This window comes from Pholcus phalangioides, unplaced genomic scaffold (assembly GCF_987345545.1).
Source record: "Pholcus phalangioides strain wild (caught in Gottingen) unplaced genomic scaffold, Ppha-v1.0 ptg000012l_1, whole genome shotgun sequence".
NCBI lineage: Eukaryota > Metazoa > Arthropoda > Arachnida > Araneae > Pholcidae > Pholcus > Pholcus phalangioides.
The window spans coordinates 24647798-24664910 of NW_028301605.1; the positions used below are offsets into that span (position 1 = coordinate 24647798).

Consider the following 17113-nt stretch of genomic DNA (forward strand, 5'->3'; position numbering starts at 1 on the left):
TCGTATAGAAGCCATGAGAAATTTCTTTCTTGAAGAGTGTGTGTGTGTGTGTATACGGTACATATATATAAGCTGAACGGTACCGTGAGATGGTGAGAAAGCCAACCAATCGGTGAGAGATGTTACTTATGTAATGGCTCATTATTTATCATCTCTATTTCAGTTGTAAGGAAGGTAACTACCGGACCACTTTATTTATCATCTCTACACAACAACAAGTTTCCTGCATATCTTGTTTTTACAAGTGTGAAGAGGACATCTTTGTCTCCCCGTATATACATGTCGCCATCTGTTGGTCTCGATATCGTTTACGATCTATTGGCTGATTGCTTTCATCGTCCATTGCACGGTACCGTCCAGCATATACATGTTAATATACAAATCCCGAAATCGGCCAGCTCGCATAGTGGCCAATTTCAGTGTAGTAAACTGACCCGGCCAATGACCGAATTTCGGGCTTCCGGCAGCCAGTTCGTGACGTGGCTGGACATCCCTGGCCAAAGTCCGAAAAGAAAAGGCATGATTCCGTCCGTCCCCGTTTGGCTTATATTTCTTCGTGATAATTATATCCACGTCAGCAATTGTAGTCCATCATACCGCAATCATGATGCAGTTATCTTTTCTTCTTTCTTTCAAAATTTCGCAGGAAAAAAACTATGTGTGTGCGTATGTCTATCTATACACATAAAATTAATTTTATGTATATAGTTCTCTCTGTACAAATCTGCAATTTTACATCGATCTTCACCAAATTTTGCATATACATATATTTTACATATACCAAATTTTGCATATATATTTTATATATATATATATATATACGAAACAGGGCCCGGATTGAACGACAGGCTAGGCTGCTTAGACCGTCGGGCAACAATGGTTCCTGGGCCTGAACAACGACTTTCGGAATGCTTACTTTGGTTATCATGGTTCCTTAGCAGTGCGTTTCGGACATGTATATGACTTTACAATTGTTCGTCACTTTTTCAATCCTTCCAGTAATTGAAGAAAACCCGGGCAGCGCCGGGTATTGTATAGTTAGTTATTATTCTAAAAATAGTTTTTTCCTCTCAAATTCCTCTTCTTTTTTTTTTCTCTCGCCACATGGAGCTGATTGAGGTTCATATATATAGCCATGTATCGCACGATAGCGATGAAAAAAGAAATGAATTCTGGGCCTACAAATACTAATAAACCACACACGCAGCTCACCCACATCATTCCTCTGCTACACTTTTGACGAATTGGTACATGTTGGATTGTGCGTGTACGTGTTCTGGACCTAAACCTAATAACCGTTAATAATGTTTTTGCCTAATGCTTGTTATGTGTAGTGCTGCCATCTGCCATCAGTTTTTTTCTGACTATGAGTGAAATATAATGATTGGATAAATGCACGAATTTAGAGCCTACCGGATCGTCTTGCATAAACACATCGAACATTCTCAGGGATTACCAGCCGTTTCGTGAATTTGCAGATAAAAGCCCGAATCATTTCTGCATATTGCACTTTGACCAAAACTCTCGGCCAATTCGCGACTTTTGCTGCACTTCGAGCTTCGGCACTCTGTCGTATACACGTTCCAAGGGGAAAAAATGTCTCATTGATTCTATAGCGTAGTGGTAGTGCACTCGCCCGGACAGCAAAAGTTCCAAGCATCATATCTACACAACGACCAGTTTCCTGCATATTTTGTATTAACAAGAGGAGAGGGCATCTTTGTCCCTATATACGCGCCATAGTCCTCGTACTTGATAAATTGAAAATTTACGTTCCATCAATTTCGCAGTTTTTGCTAAATAACAATATTCTCGAGTTTACAATAAAATTGACAACTAATATATCTACGGAACACCCCAACGCTGTGTGCTATCCATAAAAACCCATCAATTCCAGGACTGAAGTATCAAAAGCAAACGCTCAGTATCAATTCATTTTGGTTGGAATTTGCTTCAAACATATTGAACACGTCTCGGAACCCTTGAAGGAGCATTCAGCTGCATGGAATGGTATCGAAGTCTTACACCACAACAAAACGAAAAGTTAAATCAATCTGGAGATCCACATGGGAACACACAAAAGAAGGAAATACTCCGTGATTTCGACAGTTATTCTATTAAATCAATGTTTTCTTCAAGATCAAATGGAAGTGGAATCAGGGGAACTTTCAACTGTGATAACAGAAAAAGATCTTTTTTTATATATAAACTCAAGCTTTCTCCCCCCCCCCCATTTTTCCAGGTTATGGAGTTTATTTGGTCCGGGATCGCTCCAGGAGAAAGGGGGCAGTCACGTTTCCTCCTCCTCATCTTCCGCTGAAATTGAAGTGATTCAACTTTTCATTCCTGGTAGAGAGGGGGAATGCGATTCAAAGAAATATGAAACCTTCTTCGTGATTCTCTCTCTTATACGATTTCTTATTTTCTCATTTCCTTCCAAGTGTGAAGAAAATATCACACGTCTTCCGAGGTTTCTAGATCCATCCTTTGTTATAACACGATCATTTTATTTTCACTTTTAATACGGAAACTAATTAAAACCGGGTTCATAAGGGGTCATTCACGTATTACGTTTGCATTGATTGAAGGGGGGGGGGGGGTTCGGATTTGCTGACTTTTGATGACAGGGGGGGAGTGGATTTTGATGATTCTTACGTCATCAATCCCCCTTTATGAAGATATGAAATATTCTTAATGGCATCTTATTCGGTGTTCCAGAAACGGAAAAAAAAAACCTTTCGATAGTTATTTTGGGCACCTGAACTAACACATTCTTCCTATTGTTATGTCCCCTACAGAGCCACTTTAGTTATCTCTAAATGTTTCACGGATCCTTCAAGTGCTCCGGAACTGTGCCACGCATCACTCAAGTGATCCGTAATTATGCCACGGACCACTTAAGTAATCTGGGAATGTTCCGCGATAACTTGAGTGATGTAGAATCGCACTGGGGGCCGCTTAAGTGCTCTAAAATTGTGCCACATGTCCTTCAAGGGGATCTCTAAATATTCCACGGATCGTTTAAGTGTTCTGTAACTGTGTCGTGGGTCACTTAAGTGATCTTAAGTGAAAATATCACATGTCTACATAGACACAGATGTCACTGCATAGAACCGTCCCCTCCCCGAAAACTTTCATTAAATCAGGGGTTGACCTTACTCATGAAGTTCTTCGTTAATATCAATTTGTTCAAAAAAATCAATTCAACAATAAGAAGGGTCTAACTCTTTTATGTGGAGGGGCCCTGGCTAAGATAAGGAGGGCACGAGGAAACAAATATGGTCCATAGGGGACCATGGGCAAAACAAAAGGTAAAGAAACATTGCAGTAGGGCATCGATTATCCGTATACCGATCAACCGAAAGCGTTACCTTCTGCAAATTCACTGCCTTGAGACGGCTATGGAGTGGTTGGAAAAACAAGAAGAATGTGACGACGTCTTTAAAATGTTTGCGATATATCGCGGCTAAAATACGATTCTAAGCTCTTGAAGCAAAAGAAAATTTTGGACTTCTTTTCTTAAACTGTAGGCCTACTTTAATGGCCATTTTGAACTTGTCAAACTAGGCTAGTTATTTGTAAGACGTGTGATACAAAGTGTATACAGTTCTGTGTTTAATATCACTGTTTCTTTGTTTCATATTGCTCCAATGACACTGGTACAATTTGTTTTTCCGTGGATGATCGGCTATACGAAAAATCAGTTATCCGAACACCCCCATTCCCCAATTGTTTCGGATTATCGATGCTCTGATGTATCTTCCTTCAGATGCTATGCAATCGTCGCATCGTTCAATCGACTTTTCAGAGCAAGTACAGAAAGCTTCTTATGGAAACTGTACTACTATTCTACACAACAATGCAATGCACCTCGTATACACAGTTTACGATTTCACCTCCGCCCCGGCATTTTGCTTGCCCCTGGCCGTGTAACGGGTGAGTGAGCATATGAGTGACCAAGCGTGTGGCCATATAAATGAGCAAGTGAGTTGATGAGTGACCGTATGATTGACCAAGTAAATGTGTGAATGACCATATAAGTTACCAAGTGAGTTGATGAGTGACCGTATGATTGACCAAGTGAGTTGATGAGTGACAGTATGATTGACCAAGTGAGTTGATGAGTGACCGTATGATTGACCAAATAAATGTGTGAATGACCGTATGATTAACCAAATAAATGTGTGAATGACCATATAAGTTACCAAGTGAGTGACGGAATTAATAATCGCGTTTGTGACCGTATGAGTGATCAAGTGAGTTGCCATATGTTCACTCACACGGTAACTCTTTCACCGTCACTCATTCGTTCATACATATATATATGATCATCCACACAACCATGCAGTCACTCACATTCATTTACTCATGAGGTCAGCCACTTGGTCACTCATACGGCCACTCAATTGACCAGTCATACAGTTGCCCACCTGGTCACTCATACGGTCACTCACTCACTCAGCCACTAATTTCATCATTTATATGATCATTCACTCAACCATACAGTCGCTCACCCACCCATATGGTCACTAGTGCGGTTACTCACCCAAGCCACTCACTCGGTCACTCTTATGATCAGGGCAGATGAAATGTACCGGAGGGGAAACGAGAAAGAGGCCAAATTTCTTGATCACCTCGTACGCATTCCTCAACAAATTGGTATATGCTGGAATGCGGGTACTGATTGAATGCGTGGGGGCCCTAACGCATTTATGTTGTCAGAATTGTGCTCATGTCGTGTTATTGCTTTTTGCTACCATCTGCCTTCCATATTTTGAAGTGAAGATGGTAGATGCTTGAATTTCCATACTATTGTATGTTGGTATCGTGTTGTAGATGTGATTGCCGAGAGACTTTTTTAATTTGAAAACCGACTCGCATTCACGCCTTGAACTTCAGTTCAACCAACTTCAGTTAACCACCACTGTGCGGGAACGAGTTATGGGAACCTTGATTCTCGCGATGAGAGTCTAGCACGATGGTTCACATGACCGCAGAGCGACATCTCAGTTCACTCTGCAGAACTGAAATTTGAACCAGTTCACGGCACTTTCATGTTGTCTCAAATGTTTAAAAACTAAACAGATTTCAAAATTTTCAAGATATCTTTATGAGATCATGTGAGAGAGATTTATGCAATACAAAAAAGTTCGATTTTTGACTACCAGGTGAATAAATGACACTTCTTTATTGAATTTTCCTTTTCTTCCATGATCCATATAGCGCAGTGATTCCCAACGTGGATGTTAACTCCCCCTGGGAGGGGGGGGGGGTGTGCTGCACAAGCTACGGGTATAACGTAGGATCCTAGGAGTTAGATTGTGTTGAGGGGAGATGGGAAGAAAAAAATTTCTGAAGGGGGCGATGGGACAAAAAGATTGGGAAACTATCATATAGCGCTTAGTTTGACGCCCCCTTACTCAGAAATTTTTTTCTCCCATCGCCCCCCCCCAAACGTATTTTAACCCATAGGATCCTATGTTATACCCATAGCTTCTACCTCCCCCCTGGAACTTTCCATCGCCCCCCAAAGGGGGGGGGGTGGTTAACGCTGACGTTGGGAATCACTCATATAGCGCATATACCAAGTTTAGATGGTATACCTCCATCAGAACGGCACTTTATAGGTCTGAGAAGCGTCAGTACACTGAGACTACTCAGACCTATATCTAGCGCTCTTTCTCTCATGGAGGAAATCCTCCTTTACCGCACACCATCTCCAGTCCTATATCGCCATACGGCAATTTCCAACTAGTGGAGATGGGTGGGAAATGAAGGCACCATCTATCGGTGATCACCCCAGGTTAGGTAGGTCAGAAACTTGTGTTTCTGATGTTCAAGCTGGATTCGAAACTGTGGACCTTGACGGTAATTTTCATAGTGGAAGACGAGCATCTTACCACTGCGCCACTCGGACGCTCATGGAGGTATTCCATTCGAAACTTGGTATATACGCTGTATGAAGCGTAAAAAACAAAATCGATAAAAATTTCTACTTATCCTCCTGGTGGCCAAAACTTGAACTTTTTTTTTTTCAAAAATCTCTCCCCCATGATCTCATCAAGATATCCCGAAAAACGGTCTGTATTCGTATGAGTAGTACTACTAATACTACTCAGAGTTCGGGAAAATTAATTATTATCACCCTTATATACGTCTTGATTTTTCTATGATTTTACTCAAAGTTCTCATGTGTGGAACGCACTGTGTATATTTATAACCATGCCGCTTTCGTTGGCCTCATATTCCAGATTTTTCAGAAGTAGTGTCTGCCTGTACTATATGGAAGTGTTCCACGAACGTTGGTACGTGGAAAAGTTACCTTATAAATTAATGTTTGAGATACCGGCCGACCCCCCTTAATTTTTGAATTTAGACGCATTTTAGAAGAATATGATGTTTAAAATGTAAAAGTCATGATGTGTCAGGTTCAAAACCTTCAAAATCTCTTCGCTTTCCCCATTTTTTTATTTGCACGAAACTTTACGAAACAATCTTACGAGCACCTCGTACATGCAGCTCGTTCACAAGTCCTGAGAAATATCTAACAATAAATTGGAGCAAAAATCTACATTAATACCCGTTTACGATCACGCGCGAAATATCTCGTCCAAACGCCAGTGGAAGGAAGATAATTTCAATACATCATTTGAATACTCATTCCAGCTATTCTCTGCTGCCTTTGCCCCTTTATATGATACTTCAAATACAGATCATCCAAGTTTGTTGCCAAAAGCCTGTACGTGAAGGGATTAAACGTGTAGTATGTCCGAGTTTGTGTGCGTGTATGTTTTTGTTCAGAAAACACTGCAATCTGTTTTCCGAATTCAGAGTAAGAAATTAGTATACTCATCGTTTCGTATTTTATGTGAGTAATGGAGAAACTGTGTGCAGAATGAATAACCCAGAACTCTACCGTTAAACGGTGAGAGAGGGATCATAGCTTCACGTCAAGATAAAAAAATTTTCTCTGCCAACGAACCCAAAGTATCCCCATGAACCCCAACTTATTTGAGGGGATACGTGTGCATTCCGCACTTCAAATATCACCAAAATATGGCAGCCTTGTTAACCATCATTGGATCCGGTAGGGAAATTTCTTCCTCCCATTCCACAAGCAATAATGGAGGGAAAAAACAATCATCCCTTTTCCCTCCTTAAAGCGGTATTATTAGGGTGACGATACGTCCCGTATTTCCCAGGACAGTCCCGATTTTTCCGTCTTTTTTGTCTGTCCCGACTTTTTTTTGCAGAAATGTCCCAGTTTCTTACCCTACTCAGCTGGAATAATTAATAATTCCCCTTTGAAGCTTCGCTTTGAAACATTTGAGACAACATGAAAGTGTCGTGAACTGGTTCAAATTTCAGTTCTGCAGCCTGCACTGAGAAGTCGCTCTGCGGTCATGTGAACCATCGTGCTAGACTCTCATCGCGAGAATCAAGGTTCCCATAACTCGTTCCCGCACAGTGGTGGTTAACTGAAGTTGGTTGAACTGAAGTTCAAGGCGTGAATGCGAGTCGGTTTTCAAATTAAAAAAGTCTCTCTGCAAGCACATCTACAACACGATACCAACATACAGTAATATAGGAATTCAAGCATCTACCATCTTCACTTCAAAATATGGAAGGCAGATGGTAGCAAAAAGCAATAACACGACATGAGCACAATTCTGACAACATAAATGCGTTAGGGCCCCCACGCATTCGATCAGTACACGCATTCCAGCATATACCAATTTGTTGAGGAATTCGTACGAGGTGATCAAGAAATTTGGCCTCTTTCTCGTTTCCCCTCCGGTACATTTCATCTGCCCTGATCATAAGAGTGACCGAGTGAGTGGCTTGGGTGAGTAACCGTACTAGTGACCATATGCATGGGTGAGCGACTGTATGGCTGAGTGAATGATCATATAATTATGAAATTAGTGTCTGTGTGAGTGAGTTAGTAAGTGAGTGAGCGTATGAATGAGTTAGTAAGTGAGTGAGCGCATGAATGAGTTAGTAAGTGAGTGAGCGTATGAATGAGTTAGTAAGTGAGTGAGCGTATGAATGAGTTAGTAAGTGAGTGAGCGTATGAGTGAGTTAGTAAGTGAGTGAGCGTATGAGTGACCAGGTGAGCAACAATATGACTGGTCAATTGAATGGCCGTATGAGTGACCAAGTGGCTGACCACATGAATAAATGAGTGTGAGTGACTGCATGGTTGATTGGATGACCATATATTTATGAACAAATGAGTGACGGTGAAAGAGTTACCGTGTGAGTGAACATATGGTAATTCACTTGGTCACTCATACGGTCACAAACTTGATCATAAATTCCGTCATGCACTTATATGGTCATCCACACATTTACTTGGCCAATCATACGGTCACTCACCAAATCTTCCCCACGTATTTTCAACGAAGCCAACTTGACTTTTACTCTTCAAATCAACGATTGACATTATCATTCTAACTCAGAAATTACATTACGATAACTACGACTACAAACAAGAATATTCATCGCACACAATTTTTTTTTATTCACTGCAATTTTAAGTGATGCTCCATTTCCCACGATTGGCGACTTTTTTATGATTTCAGCACGAGTTGGTGAATTTGCTTACTTTTGGCGAGAATTGGCAGTGTCCCGTATTTTTCCGTATTTCGAAGCACAATTTCCCGTAATTTTCTATTACGTATTTGTGGATGGAAATATTTTTCCCTTTCTTTCCCAGGGTTACTTTAGAATTTTTCCCCCTCCCCGTTTTTTGGCTATATTGGCTTAATTTCCATGTGAACATGCGATAAAAAAATTGGCATTAGCGACTCCGAGTTCCATTTGAAAAAACCAAAAAAAATCGTTTGCCTTAACCAGACACTGGCTATTTATCCTTTGGCACAGTATATTCACAGATATCACAATGAACGCTCAGAAATTATTCAGCAATCAGCGAACCAGTAAGTATTCAGATTATTGCGACGGTTATTATTACTGTCTGGCTATGCAATTTTTATCAACCGATCTATACCCTAAACCCACTTCATTGAATTATGCAGGGGGGGAAGGGGGGGAGGACTCTCGTATCGAATTGTGTGATGGTGTTTCTAGTCCGTTTTGGTTAATCCTATTATGTTTCTTCATTGAGCAAGACGTGCTGTGTATGCATGTATGAGCACCGAAATATCGCTGATTAGATTAATCCGTAGGAAGTTGAGTGAAGTCATCGATGACAGTCCGTACATGTATGATGCATGAAAGAAAAATACTTCTCCTCGGATTTTTTTTCCCCATTTCTTATATTCAAATTAATTAAAATCAACGTAGAAAGTTCAGTAAAAAAAAATTATATCAAATATATTTTTTTAAGTGCAATGAACAAAAAGAAAAACGGGACAGCCGTTGGAAATGTTTACGACGTCCGGTCTTCCATCATTAATTATATGCTAATTAAGCTGCCATAAGTTCGCTCCCTGTTCTTTATTTTTCCCTTTTTTCCCCCTCAACTGCTTGAAATTCTATAATGTTCATAAATCTTCTCAGTTGAGTGGATTTTCGAATTTCATATTTTTTTTACTGTTGAGAAACGGATTTCTCTGAAGCCACCCTTGTCGTGACGTCATAATCCTATTTAATAGAGCATTTTGATATCATGAGACTAATATGGTGATATTTTCCTTTTTATAAGTGAGGGGATATCATTCTCATGAAAATTGTGAGTGTATTGTTCCGGATAATTTTCCACAAGACTTCGAGATTGCAAAACGAAGAAGCGGTTCGACGGACAAACACAGATTTATTTACAGAACAGCAATTTGCACGTATTTACAAGCTATCAACTTTCTCGCAATGACTGTTTTCATCGAATCTCTCTAAAATCTGGCATCTTCCCGAGCCTGCCATTTTGTGAGCGCCACACTATTTATAACCCTGGTAGAAACTTCGAGAAAAAGAACATTCCACAAATTTCTATTTCGTAGTACCAGGATTGTGGCGCCACCGTCTGTGGGTAGATCTCTCTGGAATTTTCTCTACACGCCCTCCGCCAGTTCTTCACCAATCGCACATCCTTGCGCTTAATCGAAACCGGTATCAACTCTCGTTGATAACAGGAGATTGCAATAAAGAATTGCGCCATCTATCGTTTATAGTTCGTAACAGTATTAAGATTTTGTTGCGTGGGTTCATGTGCTCCCCTCCTTAATCAGTGTTCTGGGCACCTTGAAGGATGGTCTTGGTGATATTTCAAAGGGCCCGTGTGCGTTTGGATTAGAAAAGAAATTGTAATTAATATAAATAAGTAAAAAATAAATATAATTTTTGAAAGGGGCTCCGTGACGTTTATTTCAAAATATGGAACATTTTGGAAATGACTTCTCAGAGCCGCATTAACTAAGAGAAACCGCAATAAGTGCATTTATCACAGATTGTAAGTGGATTCGAATTCTCCTCCCCCCCAACTATAGTATTCGTACGACCCTTTTTCGGAAGCCCCTCCTCAGAAGCAAGCTTCGGCTCATAGCTCAAGAGTCCCTGTCTGTAATGTATATTTACATGACCCTTCTTGGAAGCTCGACGAATCAAGTTTGGGTCGGCACACATAGCGCAGGAGCCACTGGCCGTTAGTGAAATGTGTACTTTGTATTATCTTTATATTTTGTATGCAATCGCTTTCATAGCACCCCCCCCCCTCCAGGGGGTATGGGGTCCAAGAGATCCAGGGGATTCGGGCGGGGGACGATAACCATTCCGGCACAACTTAATCGGTGCTAGATTGTCTACGGCGATAGACCGGAGTTGTGCTCGGTGTGAATGAGTGGCTGTAAGTGAATTTGAACGACCAATATTGGAAGCTCTTGTTACCCATGTTTGGCGCGCGATCGTTAGTTTAAGAACTCCAGAGTTAAAGGGGGAATTCGGTGCCCCCTGGTCCAGCTCCAGAGGCACCAGACCCTTCTGCTCCCCCCTTAATTGCGACCCTGCTCTTAGTTAGCTTCTTAGCACATTTAGTTTCGGTATTGCTCACATTTTGCTACAGCAGTTCCACGGCAATATAATAAATCAACAACGTTGTTTGTTGTTTAAAAAAAAAAGTTTTCTCTCTCTCTCTGGGGTTACTCATGTAAATGTTATGCTGGAAATGCACAGATTTATAACATCATGATGCAATGCATCGTCATCACCAAAAATGTAACTTTTTCCCCTTTTTTTCATCCACCAGAGGGAGAGAAATAACGATAAATTTCTCCTACGTAATACACACAGACACGGGAAATAAAAATAATAATAATAGTAAAATCTCGAGACAATTCTGACAGAAAAGTCGTTGATATCCGTCATCCGTGGAACGTGAAATGGGTTCCCTGAATAATGGTGGTCATGCCTCGTACTAAATGATGAGATTTAATGTTTTTACGTCTTCTATTTTATTTTATTTTTTTCTGATGAAATGCGCAGTCGGACTCGCTTAATCAGATTTCAACGATTCCAGAACATAATATCCGATTATGTGGGGAACAATTCGATTGCCCTTTTACAATGTCAGTATAGTTTTTAATATTGAAAACTGACGAAAAATAACAATATTAATGAAGCTTCTCGAATAAATCAGACATCGAAAATGAAATGAAAATTATTTTGAATTACAACGATCGCAATACCCAAGATTCTTACTTTTCATTAGGAAATTTAGCGCCTTCTACTGGCTCAACAGAGAACAAAAATTCAAATTATTAAATGTACGTATTGAAGACAACTTGTGTGTATTTGGGGGCTAGTAACTACTCTCAAATGTCTTGAGTTAGTAACGTATTTTCAATTAGTATTCCAAATGGTTCATTCAATAAAAACATTATATATATAGCGGTTGGATGTGTGTAATATTCTATTAAGAGGAAAAGTCATTAAAGCGGAGAACTTTAAAATTAGAGCTGAGGATAAAAGTTTTTTGCCGGAGGATTTTATCCATTTGAGCGGGGCCAACTGTGCTTTTAATATTGGAGTAAATTATGTTACCATGAACTTAGTAATCATAATATCAGATGTGATCAATAAATAGCCAAATACTTGCAAAGGATGATTTTTTTCACCAGATATGAAAAAGAAATTCCTCCCAAAGTAATCATTATTATTCAGGATTTGTGTGGATTTTTTATCCGTAACGCAAAAAAAAAATATATATATATATATATATATATTCCGTTTTATCCAATATAGTCAGTATTATTAATATTGTTATTATATACATATATTTCGCGAATGAAATAACATGGAATAATGGACTGCAAATCGATTGTCAGTCATTATGAACTATCTTAGTGTTAAAAAAAGAGAACATATTTAATTGTATTTATCTTTATTATATGCATAACGTTTCATAGTGACAAAGTCATTGGTTTTCAGTAATTACAAGATTTTGTGTTGCATTCATTAAGCAATTATTCATTACCAATGAATAATAGAAGAATCGTTTATTCGCGACACGTTTTCCAAGAATTATTATAACTCATCCACAAAACAATCTGGCAAATAAGAAACAAGCTTTCGCACAATTATTTTCTGATTATGCATATTTGCAAGAACAGTTTTCACGAATATGTCATCTAAAAAATAATTTTTACAGCGGATTTTCTACAGTATTAATGGCTGTTCTTGCTCAACACTGCTTTCAATTAAAAAGTGAAAACTTCATGAATGAATGATTTCTTAGAATTTAATATCTTTTGAAATTCATGTAAAAATTTTGTTTTTGTTTTACAGTATGCCACTTAGATATGGGTATGCTTCCTGATTTACTAAAAATTTATGTTTGAATGTGCGTATGTCTCCATTCGTGAAATAATCACAAAAACTCGTTCTTTTCCTCAATGTTTTGGATAATATATTAGCCCTTTACACGGCCGGAGTTACAAAAATATCGAAAACTTTTATTCGCATATGAACATTGAGTCCAGAATGAGAGCTCAAGATTTTAATTTTTTTGTAGCAGTACTGATTATCTACTACAGGGTAGCCAACCCCCCCCCCCCTCCTATTTTGAAGTTTTCCGAAACACTCGCACCAAAACTAAGCAAAAAAAAAAAAATAATAACAACTCTGAAGCCAAACTTGAAATATTGAGTCAAAAAGAAATGTTGATTTGAGCTTTTTTTCTTTACTCTTCAGTAGCACGAGGAACTTGAAATGTGGCCGGAATAAAATTAGAATAATAGTAAAACATTCAAGTCAGTTTAAAATTCGATGACCGCACGCGACCGCGGTTATCGGCTGAGATACCCACAATCAAGTTTACTTGGAATCAAAACTTGCCGAAAAACTTTTTCCAGAAGTTTATTTTTTGTAATATCTAAGGCGTTCTTAAACCATGCATCGAGCTGTACCTCATTTAGAGCATATCCTCACTCTAAATCATAGTTTCCCAACCTTTTTTGTCCCATCGCCCCCTTCTTCGGAAATTTTTCTCCCATCGCCCCTCAATGTAATCTAACCCATAAGATGCTATGTTATACCCGTAGCTTCTACCGTCCTCCCCTGGAGCTTTCCATCGCCCCCAGGGGGTGTTAACGCCCACTTTGGGAATCACTGCTTTAAATCATAGTTTCCTAAACTTTTCGTTCCACCCCTCTTCAAAATTTTTTTTCTTCTAATCGCACCCTCCCCCCACGATGCGATAATGCCCTATTGGGGAAACACTGCTTAATTGATTCAGCTGACGTTCGTTAAAATTTTATAAATTTTCAGTTTGAAAAATATATATAAATTTCAAACATTTAGAAGATACAGAATTCACCTTTTTTTTTCAAATGCTTCCCATTCGCCAAATGCTAAATCAGCCGTTCGTTTTACTAACATTTTGTTAGATAAACATTTCTGAGAAATTTCTCAAAATTTTTGTTTATTGCATTTTTTTCTTTTCTTATCAATGTCAATCAACCGATTGACGCAAGTTTTTTTGCATTTGATTTACAATTAGATGAAATATTTTTTCAGGTCATTTTTGGAAAATAGACGACAGGGGCCGTGTCACCTCTTAAGCATAATACAACAAAAAATGCTAGGGATATAAAATGACAATTGAGAAGTTACTGACAAAAATATATATATATTAGGTTATTCTAGAAATGTCCAAAGATTTCTCAAACCATGCATTAAAATTCAGCTCACTTGAAGCATAGTAAACTGATTCAGAATGATCTTCAAGCTCTGATTACTTAAAATACAATAAACTGGTGTATGCAATCCGGGCACTTAAACATGATGCGTAAGAAGTGATGTTGGTGATGATGAGTTTCATTGCTCACATATTGAGCAATGAAAATCATCCAAACAAATAGATTTCTAAAAGAATACAGCAGAATAATTCAAGAAACTATACCGTACATGAAAACAGTAATGAAAAATTAATTATCACAACAACTCACCTGGATTTTAATAATATTGTTTCTCCCAAGAGGGAGGACAGAAAAAAAATCCACAGCTCAGGGAAAACAAATTGATTACATGGATATGCCTTCAGGTTTTTTCTCTCAGATTCCAGACACAGAGAAAAATATTGTCTTTCACAGAAAAGAAATTTCTCGTAACTATAATCAAATTTAATGTCAACGGGAGAGAGAGAAAAATCTCGAGTATTTTCGAGAGATTAATCTTGATTTGAATCACAGAGAAGATAGTTTTTAATTTGGAAATTTATATTACTTCACACAATACATTTCATTTAATGCGCGATTTTCGAGGCTTTGTACGTCTTTAATAAGACCCTGAAAAAGCCGTACAATTCGAAATACAATATATATTTTCAAATGATTTTGCCGGCTTTCTTTCAATACGTGTCGTCTACTATGGAAAAAAAATCATCTGATAATAAGTGATTAAAATACTTATCATTATTATCCTTGGTAAAATATTTATGTTAGATTAAAATGGATTTTTGGGCCAGAATAATGGCTGTTCTGGGCCGCGGTCACCGACTAAGATGAGACACGCGTGATAGTTTGTGGAATCGAAACTTTTTCTGAATACGGCTTTTAAGAATTTGTAACAGAAGGAATTAATTCCCGATTTGGAGCTATCTTAGACTATAGAGCTCGATCTGGAGCATACATACCGCTCTAAATTGATTTAATGTAGTTGATCTTTTGAAACTCCGACTAATGGAACCTATTTATTGCCATGTAATCAATATATATCATAGATTTATAATATGTACAAAAGACAAATTCTAGAGAAAAAAATGGAGGAAAAGCAAAGATGCAAATGCAAGAGATAGATGGAAAAGAAAAATTGATGAAAAAAAAAAAAGAGAGAGAGGGAAGGGATTATAAAAAAAATTGCTTGGAAGTGAATTTCCATTAGGAAATAATGATATAACCGAATCTACGTATCATGACTGGGTGTGCAAAAGGGCATTTTTGGTAAAAAAATTTCAAATTTCATGAAGTTAGAAATAAATCCCACCCTTTTCCTGGGGGAGTCTGCATAGACTAAGGATCTGAAATAGACTAAGGATTTTACCTTAATACTTTCATAGCGATCACGACAGTAGTGATCTCCATGATGAAAGAGATGTAGGCCCTTAAATAAATAATTTTGGGTCTGGCGCTCTACATCACAGTTCATGGTCACGGTCAGATCAGTGTTCTTCAACATTTTTACACCTACGGACCTCCTCTTCCTAACTAGAACATGGTCTGCAAATCTGTCTCAACGAAGAGATATAAGCAGGTGATCAAACACACCTACGGAAAATGGTTAAAAAAACTTTGAGGATCGGTGGACCTGAGAGAAATAATTTGCGGACAGCCAAAGAAAAAGAATTATGAAAAATAATTTGCTAACTAGCGAAAAATAAATCATCAGGAAGAATAATTTGCGGACCGACTGAAAATAAATTAATAGGAGATATGTAATTTGCAGACCGGCAACAGGTAAATAAAAGGTAAAATAATTTGCGGACCAGCAAAAAATGTAAATAAACAGGTGGAATAATTTGCAGACCGGCCGACGGCAAAAACAGAAATAACTCAGAGGCAGTGTTTTATCGCAACGAAGTGAAGAAAACTAAACTGGAATTATGTAGCAGCTAGTGCAAAAAAAGAAAGAAAGCAGCTAGTGCACTTTTTTGCAGACCGAGACTGATCTGCAGATCGACGGTTGATGAACACTGATTTATATGACAATACAATTTCCGATGCCAAATCCAGTCACTTACGCATTATACGTAAGAAAATATCAGGACATACGTAAAAAAAAGTAATGGCAATCATGCAAGCAGATACGATTTCTGAACGTGCATGCAGATTAACTCATTAAATCATGCCGTGCATGAAAAACATTAATGGAAAAATCAATTATCACAACAACTCACCTGACTCTTGATAGTTTTTTCCCCTGGACTAGCAGAGACAGAAAAAAAATCCACAGCTCAGAAAAACAAATTGATTACGTGGATAAAAGTCTTCAGTTTCGTTTCTTTACATTCAAGACACACAAAGAAAAATATTGTCTCTTTGACCGAAAAAAAAAAAAAAAAAAAAAATTCCCGTAATTATAATCGAATCTAATGCCAACTGATAGAGAGGAAAAAAGTCGGGTATTATTTTTAGAGATTAATCTTATCAACACAGGAAACAGATCAACACGGACGCGCGGGCGCCACGCTGTCTGTGCCGGCGAAATATGGGGGCAAAATTCCAACAGGAATGTGTATGTGCTAACACGGCCCACATTCCCTCCGCCCCCCATCCGAAGCGATGACGTAGGCAAAGGCCGTGACGTCATCGCGAGGAAACGTTGTGATTGGCCCGCGTCCAAACATCTTCCACGTGCTTGTGGCGGGAAGCACGCCATACAGTGATGTTGAGTTTTGTGTGTACGTATATATTCATATATACATAATTTGATAGGGTGGAAGAGAGAGAGAGAGAGCAAGGAACGTCTTTAAGAAATTTTTTTCCTGGGAAGATGATGATGATGACTCAAGATGTTGGGCAAGGCCGGGGGGGGGGGGGTGCTCGTAGGTGCTCGTGGAATTTCTCCTCGTGCCTTAAGGATTTTTTTCTTCGTATTTTTCCTCTGGTTTTTAGTATTAGAGGGTAAATTTTTTTTTAATTTTTTTTTCCGGTTTTCTCCA

General features: G+C 38.6%; 1 protein-coding gene across 2 annotated transcripts in view; it reads right to left on the reverse strand.

Moving 5' to 3' along the window:
• Positions 1 to 16477, reverse strand: part of LOC149079894 (potassium/sodium hyperpolarization-activated cyclic nucleotide-gated channel 3-like) — a 400253-nt gene extending 383776 nt beyond the window's left edge. The window contains exon 1 of one of the 2 annotated variants that reach the window (XM_089240394.1): positions 16349 to 16477. The gene's annotated coding sequence lies outside the window, so the exon portion shown is untranslated. The remainder of the gene's footprint in view (positions 1 to 16348) is intronic. The other variant, XM_089240395.1, reaches the window with a different exon arrangement.
• Between the last annotated feature and the right edge of the window lie 636 nt (positions 16478 to 17113).